Raw genomic sequence first — 16,248 nt, forward strand, 5'->3', positions numbered from 1 at the left:
TCACTTTCATGTCCTACTATGTATGATATGGTCACTACTGTAATTATGAGAAAAATTACTACTGCTATTAGTGTACCTATTATGCATTTGGCTTTTCGGTTTGGGTTGCCGTTCTCCATGTTATCAAAAACAGCGTAGCTCTTTCTTTTGCGAAGAAAGTTTTCTTTCTCAGTCTGTAAAGTGCTCTTTACCAACAAAAGTCTCTTTTTCGCAACAATGTCTCTTTATCTTTAGTAACGGACAACCCTAACCCTTCTCCTTCCTCTAAGTGTAATCCCTAATTTTATTCTTCTTTCCACTCGGCGCTAGGTTATCTTCTTCTTTATAGCTTAAACACAAAAGTCTTTATGCATCTTCAATTATTCTCGTACCTGCAGCTTTAATAACAAGTTCCAATAATTCAAAACGAATGACTTTTTCTTCTTCTTCCGGAATTTGATGACCAAAAGTTGGAAACTGTAATCGATTTAGCACTAGTTCTTTGATCCGACTTAGGTATGGGGGTATTGGAAGTGTGAAAGTCAGTAACCCCTCAGTCTCGAGTCCAGGCGTCAACATCCATATCTCCACTGCCACGAATGGATCGAGATCGATTACTTTCACTTCTCTCACTCTCCCAGATTTCTGTCCCCAAGACATCTGCTAGATAAGTCCACTCTGGGGTGGTGTACCTTCTGCAGGGCACACGTACCCTTCTCGATCTTCTTGGACTCTCAGTGCCTGAGTTTGTAGTTTCTTCCTCTTGATCTGAATCTTCAGCGATCGGGACAAGGGTACCTTCTTGTGGTGCTCTTAAGCTTGGCCTTCTCCTTCGTTCTGGCCAACTAGCTTCATCACTCCTTGTCCTCCTGCTTCTTGTTCTTGGACCCGTCTCTTGGTCACTTACATCTTGTGCGGTCTCTGACTCGAATTCCCAGCTACTTCCCTCTTCCGATACAGCTTCGGTCTCACTGGTGTCCTGACCGTCGTCGACTTGTTCCGACACAGGTTCAGCCTCTTCGATCACCTCTACAGCTTGGCTTTCCCCCTCTGTGGCTTCTCCGCTTTCCGCTGGATTCTCATCCGAGAGAGGAGCTGTTTCTTCTAGAGGTGTTGGCACTCTTCGAGTGTGCGAAGCATGTATCCAGTTTGGCAGGCCTCCACACTTTACTGCAGTGTTCGTAACAAGTATGACTTGAAACGGTCCTCGCCAGCGCACGTCTAAGCAGTTCTTCCTGACGTGCTTTTTCACCAAAACCCAGTCCCCCGGACTCAGGTCATGGCACAAGTCCTGTGCTGATGGAACCTCTGCAGCCTGGACCTGGAGGGACACAGAATTAATGGCATCAGATAGTCCCTTGCAGTAGTCCAAGATCAAGTCGTCTGTGATGTTCAATAACGCTGCAGTCGGAACCGATGGCAATCTCATAGCTCTCCCCATTAGCACTTCATGTGGAGAGAGACCTGTTTTTCTATCTGGTGTGCTACGTATGCTCATAAGAACCACTGGAAGTGCGTCTGGCCAACTCAGAGTTGTTGATGAACAAACTTTGGCAAGTCTGGATTTTATTGTGCCGTTGATTTGCTCTACAATCCCTGAAGCTTCTGGTCGATAACTGCAATGGAGCTTCTGATCGATACCCAAAGCTGAGCACAACATCTTCACTACTTCGCTGTTAAAATGAGTTCCTCTGTCCGATTCCAAAGAGGATGGCACCCCAAACCTCGGTATCAACTCTCTAAGTAACAGTTTTGCTACTGTAAGTGTATCGCATCTACGTGTAGGGTAAGCTTCAACCCATCTAGAAAATATACAGACAATCACTAAAACGTATCTGAGTCTATTGCATTTAGGCATTTCGATAAAATCAAGCTGCATCCTATTGAAAGGCCCCCCAGACCTCCCAATGTGACTCAATGTGACTGGTGTTCTCTTTCCTACGTTTAGTTGCTGACAGATCGCACATCGCTGACATACTGCTTCTGCCGCTACTCTAAACTTAGGGTTAAACCACGTTTGTCTGAATACTCTCACCATTGCATCTCTACCTATGTGTGCTGATCCATGCAATTTCCTTGCCATTGGACTAACAAGTTCATTCGGTAAAACTGCTCTCCCATCTGCAGAAATCCAAAAGTTCATTTCACTTTTTATACACCCAGCTGTTTCCCAGCCCTTTTTCTCCTCATCTGGTGCGTTTTCTTGAACACATTTCAGTTCATCCCACGTATCTACAGTGTCTAACAACATAGTCAAATCAGTTCTTTCCTGTATTCCCCCCACCTCTACATTAGTGTGAGAATATCCCTGTTCTGCGCAGTAACGCGCTACTTCATCAGCATAGCGATTGCCCTGCGACACTAAATCTACGTTTTTCGTGTGCGCAGCACATTTGACAACTGCGATAGCTGATGGTCCTTGCAATGCTTCTAACAGTAGTCTCACGAATTCTCCATTCCTAATGGGAGAACCCGAGGAGGTCATGTAACCTCTTTGAGACCATAACTGCCCGTAATCGTGAACTACCCCGAAACCATACTGGCTATCGGTGTATATGGTGACTCGAATTTTGTTACCTGCTAAACAGGCACGCGTCAAAGCAATAATTTCAGCTACCTGAGCGGAATGTACTCCTTCCAGGCAAGCGGCTTCTACAACTCTGGTGATTGTACAAACTGCATAAGCTGCTCTCAGCTGACCAATATCGTCTCTTACGCATGAACCATCAACAAAGAAAATTTCATCGGGGTCAGTTAATGGCTCATCTACGATATCTGGTCTCGGTTTGGTGCATAGTTCAGTCACATCAAGGCAGTCATGATCTGTACAAATTTCATCATCCACCTCATTTGGAAGTGGCATCAACGTAGCAGGATTTAAGACGGAGCATCTTTTTAGGGTCACATTCTCGGCAGCCAATATGACTTGCTCGTAGCGTGTGAGCCTGCTATTCGTCAGATGCTGAGTCTTGGTCCTGGTCATTAACAATTCCACAGAATGCAGTACGTACACCACTAACTGATGTCCCATTACCACACTCTCACATCGTTCAATGCTGACACCCGTTGCAGCTACGGATTTGAGACATCCGGGCAACGCTGCGGCTACTGGATCTAATGTAGCCGAAAAATACGCAACTGGCCTACGCGCATCTCCATGTATCTGGGCCAAAACTGCTAAAGCGCATCCCTCTCTCTCGCAGCAGTAAAGCAAGAATGATTTTGTGTAATCAGGCATTCCTAAAGCCGGGGCGCGACACAAGTCCTCCCTCAGCTGCAAAAACGCCATCAAACAGTCTTTGTCCCATGGTACCGGATCACTCACTCCTTTGTGCGTCAGTTGTAATAACGGCTTTGCCTTCAGTGAGAAGTTGGCTATCCACTGTCGACAATAACCGACCATGCCTAGAAACATCCTGACTTCTCTTTGTGTTTTAGGCGCGTTCATTTTCATGATCGCCACTATTCTGTCTGGAGACACCTTCCGTTTCCCCTTTTCAATCCTGTGGCCCAAGTATTGCACTTCGGTAAGACAATATTGCAATTTACTTGGAGACACCTTATGTCCGTTCTCGGCCAAATGATTTAACAAGGTGATGGTGTCTACTCTGCAAGCTTCCTCTGTTTCTGACGCAACTAGGAGGTCGTCTATGTACTGGACCAGAACCGAATTCTTGGGCAGTACTAGACTTTCAAGATTTTTCTTCAGTAGCTGGTTAAAAATCGATGGGCTTTCTGTATACCCCTGAGGGATACGACACCATGTTAAAACGCGATCTTCCAGCTTAAAAGCGAAAAGATACTGGCTATCTTCATCTAAAGGAATCGAAAAGAAAGCCTGGCACAAATCTATCACGGTGAACCATTCAGCTTGGAACGGTATCTGAAACAATATCACTGATGGATTCGGTACCACTGGACAACATGAGACAACAATATTATTAATCTTTCGAAGATCCTGCACTATTCTGTATTTTCCACTAGGCTTCTGCAAACCCATAATCGGTGAGTTACATGGACTACCCACGATCTCCTTCAGTATTCCCTGTTTAATCATGGATTCGATCACAGGCTTTATTCCTGCAATCGTCTCCGGTGTCAACTTATACTGTGGTGTTCTTGGATACTCGGCATTGGGTCTTACCATGATCTTTACTGGTTCTACCCCTTTGATCAGTCCTATTTCTTCTCCAGTAAAATCCCACACCTCAGCTGACACTTTCTCTCTCAAGTCTTGTGGAAGCTCCCCCACTGTTAAGGTAGGATATAGTTCCACGCATTCCTGCGAATTTACAACCTTAAAATCGGCATCTTCATCATTGGTCTGCACTTCTACTCCTTCCGGTGTGCAATGTATTGTGCAATTCAGTTTACACAACAGATCTCTTCCTAGTAAACACACCGGGCTAGAATCACAGATCACAAACTGATGTTCGTCACTGTAATTCCCTATCTTCACTGACACTGGTTCTGTCAGAGGATTCGTCATCCTCTTGTTTGCGACTCCTATCACCTGAATCATCTCTCCTGATATCGGCAGACCTGGGACTACCGCTGATCTCAGCGTGGATCTAGTGGCCCCCGTATCCACCAAAAAGGTCGTAGGACATCCAGCTACTTCGGCTTCTACGTATGGTCCTCTCTGATCTACCTCCAGGGCTGCTCCTAGAGTACAGTCTTCTTCCCTATTCACTCGTTGCCCTGTAAGAGGATCAACGTAGTAGCATTCTTCTCCTCCTACGAACAATGGCATTTGTCTATAGGTTTTCCCTCCATTTGTAATGCGAGGCGGTTGAGGAAACGGGGCTCGAGCAGTCTGAGTCCCCCCTTTGATAAACTTTCCCTTCTGGACTGTTGCTCCCTTAACCACGTTGTTCTGTACCTCTTCCTCCTCCTGTTCTAATTCCCCTGTCTCAACATTATAAGGACACTCGCGTCTCCAATGTCCCACCTCGTTACACTGATGACACCTCGTTGTCTTTTTCAGTGTCGCAATATCTATTCTAGGTCTCGGTCTTTCTTCCTCATCTCTGCTCTGATTATTCTGTTTCTTTGCTGGCGTTCCTGTTCCCTGTTGCCGCTGTCCACCCTTTCCAGCTGCTTGCATCTGTACCAACATCAGCTTTTCCTTGAGCTTCTTTGCCTTCGAATCTATTTCATCGCTACAGTACCTTGCATACCTCAGAATCTAATCTAAAGGTTTGTTTTGCCAACAGATCAAATGCTGTTGAATCATCAGGCTTATGTCTGGTCTCAATCCGAGAACAAACTTCGACACAAACTGTCCTATGTCTTTAGGATCCATTACGTCCAACCCACTGTACTGTTTAAATGCTTTCAGTAACCTCTCATAGAACTCGTGAACGGTCTCTTTAGGCTCCTGAGTTGTTCGATCTATCTTAACCCAGTCTATATCCTGCACCGGCACTTTCTCTTTTAGCCATGTTATTACTCTCTCGTATTTTTCCATGACTCTCTCTGATGGACCGCCTGTCCGTGCATCCCTCGGAGGCTCACAAGCGGGCCATTCAATACTAAGTTTACATGCCGTCCACAAATCTTCGGGTACCACGATATCGAACAAAGTGTTCAAATCGATCCACAGCACCTTAGAGATCTTCACGAATCTCTCTACCTGCTTGTACCACTCCACAGGATTCTCTCTAAGCTTTGGGAAAGAATTAGTGAATGCCGCTAAATCCCCCCTACTCCAGGGTACATGAACGTAGTTTCCGTTCGCGATTTCTCGCAAAGGGAAAGCTTCCATTCGCATTAGGTCTGTATCCTGGGATTTCACAAGTGTACTCCGTCTGACAGATCCCCTCTTGGACCATTTTTCCTCCCATCTATCCAGATCTCTCCATATTCTGATACACATGATTAGTTCCCTTATGTGTACTCTTAGCCCAATCGTTCTACGCTCATCTAGATCCCGATCCGTGCAATTCAGCCTATGGTTGGCCTGTAAGGCTTTAGTTCGTGACATGTCTATCATATACTTTTCTGCTAATTCAGATAATTTTTCATGAGCTGCCCTTGCTTTTCGAGTAACATCCTTAGATAAAAACAATATTTCATCTGGATCGTACAGCTCTAACCTTTCTATTGCCACTGTGCCATCAATTATTTCATCCAAGTCTGATTTCAAGCTCATTACATCTATCCGTCTTGCTTTTATTTCAGCTCTCAGTACGTCAGTCCTAGGTTGTTCTCTTACATCCCTCTCACCTCCACTATGCGCCCTACGCCTAAGTACAGGTGAGTTATGAGGAGTTTTTCTTCTATCTCTTTGTTCCCACCTCTCTAGATCCCAAGCCTTTCCATCTTCCCTTGGGGTGTGGTGGAACATTGCTCCATTCCCCATCACTACATTCCGTCCTTTTGGCTCGGTTTCTCCAGATACGATATAGGATCCTCCATGCTGCTCTAAACCACTGTAACTCGCTTGCTGTCTAGTGTCACTCAACAAACGGTAAGGTCCGTCACGGTCCTCCATGTTCCCGCGATCTCGTTTGTGATCACCGGATGCATGGCGAGACGTTTCGCGACTCCCTATAGTCTCCTGACTTCGTTCTTGATCACCGGACGCATGGCGAGACCCTTCGCGACTCTCCATGTTCCCGTGATTCCAATGTTGCACATTCTCATCCGGGGTATGGTGAGTGCATCTGAAAGTATTTCGGTACTCCTGCGTCCTTCGTTCTCCCTCACTAAAGGTGACGCGAGGCACTTCCCCACACCCTGCACCCCTGTCGTTACACATTTGCCTATTGCCACTAGTAGTAGGGCAAGTATCTCCCCTGCTTCCTTGACTCCCTCTCTCCCACTCCGGGCTGCTTTCGCCAGCTCCACAATGAGAGAGGATCTTGTTATCCTGGTCTCTCCACTCTGCTCCTGTTTCTAAACTTTTATTCCGAGTCTCTTCGGCAGTATCCCATTCTTTCAAGTATTCCCTTAATTCCTTATAGGATTTTGGTTTTGGTCCCCTCAAATCCATTGATCCTCTTTGACCCCCTTGTTCTATCCAGGGACCCGTTGCGGAATCTAATGGGGTACTCCGACTCACTGGTGCTAGTATCTGCCTCTGAGGATTTATCGCGTTGCTCCTATTCTCCATCTCTGCCCTTTCCCTGTCCCATCGTGCCTGTTCCTCCTGCTGGACCCCCTCTGGGTTGTAGATTGACACTATATGGCCTATGGTAACAGGTACTTGTAAAGCATCTGGCATTTGATACGATCTTACATGCTGTGTTTCTGGGACCTTCTGGACCACGAATCTTCCCACTACTCTCTGTTCGGAACTAGATTGAGTTGCTTCCTCACCTTTCTTGGTATCCCACTCTGATGTGGGGAGCGATTTATATTCCCCCCACCTAGCTCCGTCCCCTTGCTGTAATACGGGACTTTCAGCTTCGCTGTTGTACGGAGGTGGTCTATCTGTTAATAGCCTCTCTATCAAATCGTCATCTGGTTCACTATCCTCATCTTCTTCCAGAGGTTTCTTTTCTCCCGTAGTCTCTATCATGGTGAACAGTTTGTCTGCTTCTATCTTTTGCACTCTCCACTTCTTAGCTTCCTCGTCCCACTTTGCATCCTGCACTGCTTTTACCGATCGTCTCACCCTTTCTTGGCGTCTCTTTAAGCTTTTCTCGTGTGCTGCTCTAAACCATGCACTAAGTGCTTCGAACTGTGTTGGCCTCGGTAGAGGTCTTGTTGCAAGCATTACTGCTTTCAATTGGTTCAACACTTCTAGCTTAAACGTTCCGTATCTCGGAAACGTCAGTTCCTTATTCCCTTCTGTTAGCCTATTCCACTCGGAGATCCATATTATCGAGTGTAAGCCTACATTCACTGCCATATGATAAGCTGGTGTGCCTTCTGGTGGAGCTTCTTCTCCGGCATATAAGTTTCTTCTATTTCTCTTAAAGATTGCCCTTAAACTCTTAAAGCACTTCATTTTCAGTAATCTACGATTTTCCCTATTAATTCTCTTCCTTATTTACGTCCCGATGACAAACCACCAATTCCTGTGCGACTCTCGCTAATCAGCCTATCCCAACACGGTTCTACACCAACCGACCAATCTCAGCGCGACTCTACGCTGACGTCACTCGTCCCCTCTGCAGCAGTTTCCTCCTTTCTCAGCTTGCCTCACGGTCTTGCATACGTCTCATTCATACGCCGAAAAATGACTACTTCCGTCCAAGCGATCACTTTTCTCTGACTGTACGGCCACAGTCTAACTGTAATTGTCACCTCAACTGGCGAAACGTCTTCCCTCTGACGGTCAGACGCTTGCCTCAACTGATAGGTTACTTACACACAGTAAACGTACGACCAGCGTCCGTTACTCATACACTCACTCAAACACTCCCCCTATCATCGGTCTGCGGGCGATCAATGGTACCTCATGACCCCCTTTAAATGGTAGACAAATTACTCTGGGTGTTCGATACACCCGAACCACTTAAGCCCTCTCTGGACATAAGATTTTATCCGGTTGCGCACGCTCACAACCTTCCCTCAATCACACTACAGGCATTCAACTCCGCTTGACATTACAACACAGGTACAACATAAAACACCGCAATCTGGCAACGCATGACCCTTATACTCACTCTCGACCGACTCTGCTGCTTTTCTCTCGACGCACCGTCAGCACCTTCTTCGGCAGGGATTCTTCTTCTGGTCGTCGATGGCTAGGGACCTTGGGGTAAACTAAACTGACCTAGGTTGTCTTCCTCAAGAAGAAAACCATCTTTCTCTGCTACCAACTGCGGGGAATGAGATTTTGATACCCTTTTTAATCACTTAGATATTAATCTCATTCATCAATTTGGATCGGTTGTTTTCTGTCATTGAGTAAAAGACAAAACCCCACATAGTTTAGATAAACCCCATAAACTGACGCAACTCTGAAGAACCACTTACGACTGATAAAGTTTGAAAGATTTAATATAAAATTAAGAAAAGTTGCAAATACAATCCTCTCAAGATAAAATTCAGCAAATATACAGGAACTAAAAGGAACATATATTCCCTAAAGAACCTCAGTCTACAAAAGAAATACAATCAAAGTCAGTTCCGGAATCAACAAATTAAAAGCATAGATATACTGTGGTTCTGTTGCGTCATCTAAAAGAAAAGAATACAAGTTAAATCTGTCCCTACTCTATACTAGATGACATCCCTACTTCGCAAGTTTCTAGTACCCTAAAAAGGTGTCAGCAGTTTGACTCCCTAAGAAGTTCAAACTCTCTTAGCCTCTAAAGGTAACTTAAGTTTAAGAAGCAGTACCCTCTCTGCCTACCCATCCGCTCTCTAAGGGTCCTCGGCCTACTGCTCCCTTGCGCTCTGATCTCTCTCAGCGCATCTGCTCAAGTCATCTGCTCTCTTGCTTGTCCTGAGCTCTTCGCTGTTCCCGCTAATCGCCTTCGCTATCTTCTCCCCGGGGTGCTGTCCCTAAAATACACAATCACAGTGTGGGTGGAACGCCCCTTCGACGCCCACCACGGACTTTCCCCCATGATGTCATTTTCTAGCTCTTTCCATGGCTTCGTCTCTTCGCGTCGTCCGTTAAGTTGACCTTTCTTCTTAGCCGCCATCTTCGTCTTCTTGCTGATGACTTCATTAACATTACAATTGACACTTTCGGAGCAAAAGTCTATCACCTCATCAGAACTTTACTCTTTACGACTATATATGTAACCTTTCTTGGTCCTGTGAATGGTCATTTCAAAACAAGACTCAAATTCCAAGCGTCTCCTCTCATGTTTAGGCAATAAACTTCGTCCGACCTTGTCACCTTAAATCTAACAAGAACTAGACTCCTTGGCTCGCACATTCAAGTGAAGGCTATTCACGACTCCTGTGAGCCCACTAAATTACCAACAGCGGACTACACTCCTGCGAACCCTTGGTCAGTCAGGTTAAAATCACAAATGACCTAAACTCTACAAAACTTCTTCTACACAGTATAACCTTTAACACACATTTATATATAATCGTATTTAGCAAATCCTTTGCTTATATGTGAATACATTTTACATAGAATACAAATTACATAGAAGATAACTTTATATTCTCATCTGTTACATCGTTATGTATGTTCTCTGCACATTTCTCCATTTACATTTCTCGCCGTTTCTCCATTTAAAGTTACACACGTACATGAATTCTACTTTGCACGTTCTTCCATTCGTAAGCATTTCTACATTAGCCTACTATGAATACGGGCCTTCTAAATCTAATGCACGTTCAAAAGTAAGTACAATTACATTTCCTATATTACTTTGGTTACGTCTGTTAACTTTATACTTATAAGTGTCAACTTCACTTTACGATATACATTTCATTCCTACGTTTATACGATATGCTTCTAATTATGACTCGGATATACGTTTTATTCAAATTGCGCTCTCTCAACCCCCTTGCTCTTTCACAGAAGTGCCACGACACAGAAACCTTTGTGTTCTTAAACCGGGGCTCTCTGCCCCTCTTCCTCAGACACAAGGGCAGGCATTTTCATTGGTTTTTAAATGTCACCAAGAGGTGGGGCGGGGGCTTGACAACAGCTTTGCTGAAAACGTAAGTTTAGCAAAAACACTTACGGTGACACAGCTCTCCTTTTCTCGACTCGACTGTGGTGGTGGCTGGGCCCCTATCGTAGGGGTTCTGTAGTGCAAATCGACCAGCACTCCCCCGGCCCCGAGACTGTCTCCACTCTGAGTTTAATCGCGTGGTGGTGGCGCACTTCAGAGAAGCACAGCGCGAGCGTGGGGGCTGGTCCAGGGCCGTCATTGGTAGTGCTATAAGATTGACGGCCCTGGGACCCACAAACTGTGTAAGCCGCCGCTGCGTATCGCACCATTACCACTAAGCTAGGTGGTGCGTGCGTGCGCTGCAGTATTTGGTGCTTGTAAGCAGGTGCGCTTGCACAGCATTGGTGTCACCCCATGACGGTGGTGTCACCCAGTGCGGTCCGCACCCCCCGCACCCCCCTAGTGACGCCGCTGGGGTTGAGATTTCTTTACAATAGCATGCACATTTCTTTTCTTCAGAGAGAAGGTAACCAATGATGAGAAGTGGACCTGCTGGTGAGTACCAGCCAGCGGTCCCCTTGGTGTTGCTACCATGAGGTGCTTTCTCTCTGCTCCACACCTTTTTGCCTGTACATGGCTGGGTCTATGATGGTAGATTATTTTAATTAAGATACACCACAACACCGTGACTTAAATAAGTCTGTGAGGGAGCTAAAAATCTATGATACCCCTCCAGTGTTGGAATTGCAGAGTTCGGTGTAACGTTGGAGGGACAGGCCGAAGTTGGTTTGCCGTCACATAAAGGCCCTGGTATGTGTTTGGTTGTCTTAGACCAGGAGACCTTCTGAGTATGTCCAGGCCTAGCTTCGGTCCCTGACAGCTCTTTGCTCATTAGGTGGTGGAACGTGACTAAGAAATTTATAGTCTCCATAAATACATTTGTATAAACCATTAGGGGCGGGGCATGTCAGACTCTCTCTTCCCCTTGGATATGTGATGCCTATCTCTGTTGGTCCACGGTGGAAGTGTGTAGTCACTTACAGCAACTTGTCAGTCCTAAGTAGCTTCTGTGTATTACTTGCGGCTAAGGACCAGCCTTCAGTAGCTTAAGTAATATTTTTAGTTTCTTTTTTCCTGAGGAAGACACAAACTTTTGACCTTGCCTGTATTCTGGAACAGACTACAATCTCCACAAACTACAGCACTTGTTGAATACCAACTAGAAGTCATATTGTGGCAGAGCAGGGATTCGGTAAGTGCATGCCTCGATAGGGGCTGGGTTCTTACACACTCACACTACCCCATGGGGTCCCTTTGGGCAAAAAAGTTAATTTTGCATTTGTCCACTGGTAAAAGGTCAGTTACTAGAACCAGGTAATAACAGTATTAAATAAATTGTGCTGGACAATTCGGCCACCGGCACGATCGGTAGCAGTGATAGGACTTGCTGGCAGTCACCGAGGGGGAACGTGATCAGCTGACGCGTGATTCTCTCTGATGATGGTTGCAGGTGTGCAGTATGGACGCAACCAAATGGTTTGATGTGAACCTCCCATGAAGCATTCATTTGGAACCCCATTAGCCCTGACGAAGTTGCCCGAATTGTTTCCTGGCAACGAAACAGGTTGGCTCATAATGATTGATCATGGTTTTATGGGAACCATTTTTAATCTGGAGAGATTACAGCACTGAATAAAGTTACTTCAAGCCAGTAAGCTTTACCAATTTTTAACGGTGAGGATTATCTGTTTATATTCTCATGGGGTCCAAGGGGCATGCACTTTAATAGCATACATAGATAGCACACTCACATTTAGGTTTTCCTATCTTTTGCTGGCTTCATTGGGTTGAGATTTCTTTACAATAGCATGCACATTTCTTTTCTTCAGAGAGAAGGTAACCAATGATGAGAAGTGGACCTGCTGGTGAGTACCAGCCAGCGGTCCCCTTGGTGTTGCTACCATGAGGTGCTTTCTCTCTGCTGCACACCTTTTTGCCTGTACATGGCTGGGTCTATGATGGTAGATTATTTTAATTAAGATACACCACAACACCATGACTTAAATAAGTCTGTGAGGGAGCTAAAAATCTATGATACCCCTTCAGTGTTGGAATTGCAGAGTTCGGTGTAACGTTGGAGGGACAGGCCGAAGTTGGTTTGCCGTCACATAAAGGCCCTGGTATGTGTTTGGTCGACTTAGACCAGGAGACCTTCTGAGTATGTCCAGGCCTAGCTTCGGTCCCTGACCGCTCTTTGCTCATTAGGTGGTGGAACGTGACTAAGAAATTTATAGTCTCCATAAATACATTTGTATAAACCATTAGGGGCGGGACATGTCAGACTCTCTCTTCCCCTTGGATATGTGATGCCTATCCCTGTTGGTCCACGGTGGAAGTGTGTAGTCACTTACAGCAACTCGTCAGTCCTGAGTAGCTTCTGTGTATTACTTGCGGCCAAGGACCAGCCTTCAGTAGCTTAAGTAATATCTTTAGTTTCTGTTTTCCTGAGGAAGACACAAACTTTTGAACTTACCTGTATTCTGGAACAGACTACAATCTCCACAAACTACAGCACTTGTTGAATACACACTAGAAGTCATATTGTGGCAGAGCAGGGATTCTGTAAGTGCATGCCTCGATAGGGTAGCATATGCCGACAGGCTGTGTTCTTAGACACACACACTACGCCATGGGGTCCCTAGGGCAAAAAAGTTAATTTTGCCTTTACCCACTGGTAAAAGGTCAGTTGCTAGAACCAGGTAATAACAGTGTTAAATAAAATGAGCAATACTAAAGATTGGGTATTTATCTAGTATTGAAAAATTCTTATGGCATTACGTGTTGGAAAGAGAGATCACTGGTGCCTTTGAAATGTATTTAGAATATACATTGATAAACTGGGGATTTAAAAAGAGACAATTCCACTTGCTCTGGGGTATATCATCTGGAAATGTCATAGTGAAGGGAAGGGCAAAAGGAAAAGCGAGGAGGCCAAATTCGGGGATCAATGGTGATAAGGTTTATTCAAGGATAACAAAAAAATATAGTCAATCCATAGGTTAGTTCGAGGGATGGCATTGAAGACTCTTTTTCTTGCAGGTTATTCGTAGGGCTGTTCCTGAATGGTTGGTGGTCTTGATGTGGATACACACCCCGGCAGCCTCAGAAAGATAAAGAGAGAAAAGGCGGTAAGTTTTCTGGTCTCGCTTCCCTGTGGAATGAGAACCCTTCAACGAGGTAAGGTACACCCTTTGTGTTTTACCGAAGTCTGGCTGGCAATAGCCTGACTGTGTTAAGAGGTTTATGGGGAGACAGGTGAGGTTTCGAGACGGTTGGGAAAATAAAGGAAAACAAACGAATTAAGGAAGATTCAGGACGTGTAAGCAGGCCTTCGGAGAATGTAAAGACTGGTGGGGGAATACAAAGAGGGTGGGACAAGTGTTCAGATGCGAAATGAACTAGTGCTTGGTGCTCATCTTTACAAGTGATATGTCAGAGGGGTGTCAAAGTGGTATACAAGCACACATACAAGTGGAATAGTATCTACAGTGCCCGTATCTCGATGAACCCATGACCCACCCCTTACTCCCTCCCCCCCTCCTGAGTCACGTACCGTGAGAGCCGCAACCCTCCTGAGTTGCGGCGGCTCATCAGCGTCCTCCAGGGGCATCCACCACTCTTCAGTCCAGGACTCCGCTTCGCCTCCAGGCTCGTGGAAAATGTCAGAGCCGGCCTCCGTGCTTGTCCCGCTGAGTCGTCCTCTGTTTTCCTCGATACACTTGCCCTCCATCTGGCTTCTCTCCTCGCTACTACGCTCTCCTCTTCCTTCCGGTTCAAGAACCCCAAGCTGTCCTTCCGGGAATTCTTTGTACTCCACTGGTCCTGCCTTCCTGTCGTCCCATTGGTTCCTGCATTCCTCGGACGGGACTCCTCCCTGTGTGCAAGAGGCAGTTTAAGAGATTAACTCCTTCTCTCCTTGCCTTCGAAGAAAGTGGTTGTTCTGCCTCAGATACGAAGGTAGGAGGGGCATGGTGTCTACGGAGGCTGCCTCCTCACAGTCATCAAATGCCCCTTTCTTTAACAATGCCCTACCCCGCCCTCATCCTCCTGGACCTCTACGCAGCTTTCGACAAAGTTTCCCATTTGGCGACTTCACCAGATCAGAATCACACATGATGCATTCAGATAAATCAGCAAATCAAAACGGAGAGAGAGGACTAGATAAGCCAGTCCGAATCCCCAATTTAATATGTAAATATCAAAAAAGGACTAGCTTGGTTGTGTTTTACCAGTGGAGACTCAGTACGTATGACGGCAAACCATTTGGTTTGGTTGTTAAGCCCTCACCCACCGACCTAGTCGGTGGCATGCTTCATCATCGGGCCCACCACAGTAACGCCGAATGCGTCCCGGGTGTGCTTCGACTCCAGATTACTGAGGAGCTGGTATACTTCTCTGAGTGTGCTGTGAGGGGGTGTATAAGAAAGTGATTTAAAAGCTATGCTGTAGGTCCCAGTGCCCGAGGGTATACAGAACTTTAATAGCTGGGCCCACGCTAGCGTATAAAAAGGCAAGCGGACGCGATGGAGCGGGTTATGAACTCCCGCGTCCTATGTGGTCGACATGTTTCAGCCAGGCCTTTTCTTTATAAAACTGGCTTTCCTCAGGACCAATGAGAGTGTGGGTGAAAAAAATCAATATTAAGTGAAGTGTTAAAAATGTGTCGCACACGCTAAGGTGCTATACGTGTGTGGAGGGGGGTTCCCTCCGCTTTACTGTACACAAAACATAAAGGACGAAGACAGACGTACATGGTAGAGTCAGGTAAGTATTAATTACCAAAAACACAACGTCCTGCCGGCAAGTTAAAGGTGAGTGGACGACCTCTATCGGCGGGAGTATAACGTGGCCATGAAAATGTATGGCGGCAGTGAAAATAAAGGGCGTTTTCTAAGCGAAGTGAAAAGTGGTGGACTAAACAGCGGAAGATAGTCAATGGGTGAGAATGGGTAACAGGTAAAACTGGCCACAACCTTGGCAGGGACCCCCACAACAACATAATTTCGGCCCTCCTCCGTTTGGTCCCATGCCTCCATATTTTGGATACCCTCCAATGTATGCCCCAGGACAGATGCCATATTTTCAAAACAACCAAAACCAACGGTATCCTTTTTTAGGCCAGGGCCGCAGATCACGCGGCAAGAGAAGAAATCCCGGACAACGGGTACATTGGGATACGGAAGAAGACCCGGTCAGCTCGAATACCCGGAACAAATCCCGGGAACAAGCGGGGCCCAGCAAGTAACCGAACCCCGATTGGATAACCCTTTGGTGTTCAATATTTCAGACTTACCCCTAACGAATGAGGAAACTGCTGTCCTCAATAAAGGCCTCTCCTTTGTTCCTACCACTCGTCTTGACACATTCAAACTGCATGTTGAGCTCGCTGAATTTTTCCGCAAATTAAAACTGAAAGCATTTTTTGAAAAACAAGAAAAACAGGATAACAATCAAGAAAACATTAATGAAACCGGTTTGAAAGTGAAATCCACTTTCACTCCGCCACCGACCAGCATACCTGTGGAAATTATCACCTTCGAAAATGCCGTCTATGCAGAAATAGACAAATTACAACCAGGAAACAAATTCAACAACTTCTCCTTCCAAGAACGCGAGATCATTAAACATCTACAAAACGACTCGACCCGCATCATAAAGCCTGCAGATA

Source organism: Lissotriton vulgaris, chromosome 5 (assembly GCF_964263255.1).
Source record: "Lissotriton vulgaris chromosome 5, aLisVul1.2, whole genome shotgun sequence".
Lineage (NCBI taxonomy): Eukaryota > Metazoa > Chordata > Amphibia > Caudata > Salamandridae > Lissotriton > Lissotriton vulgaris.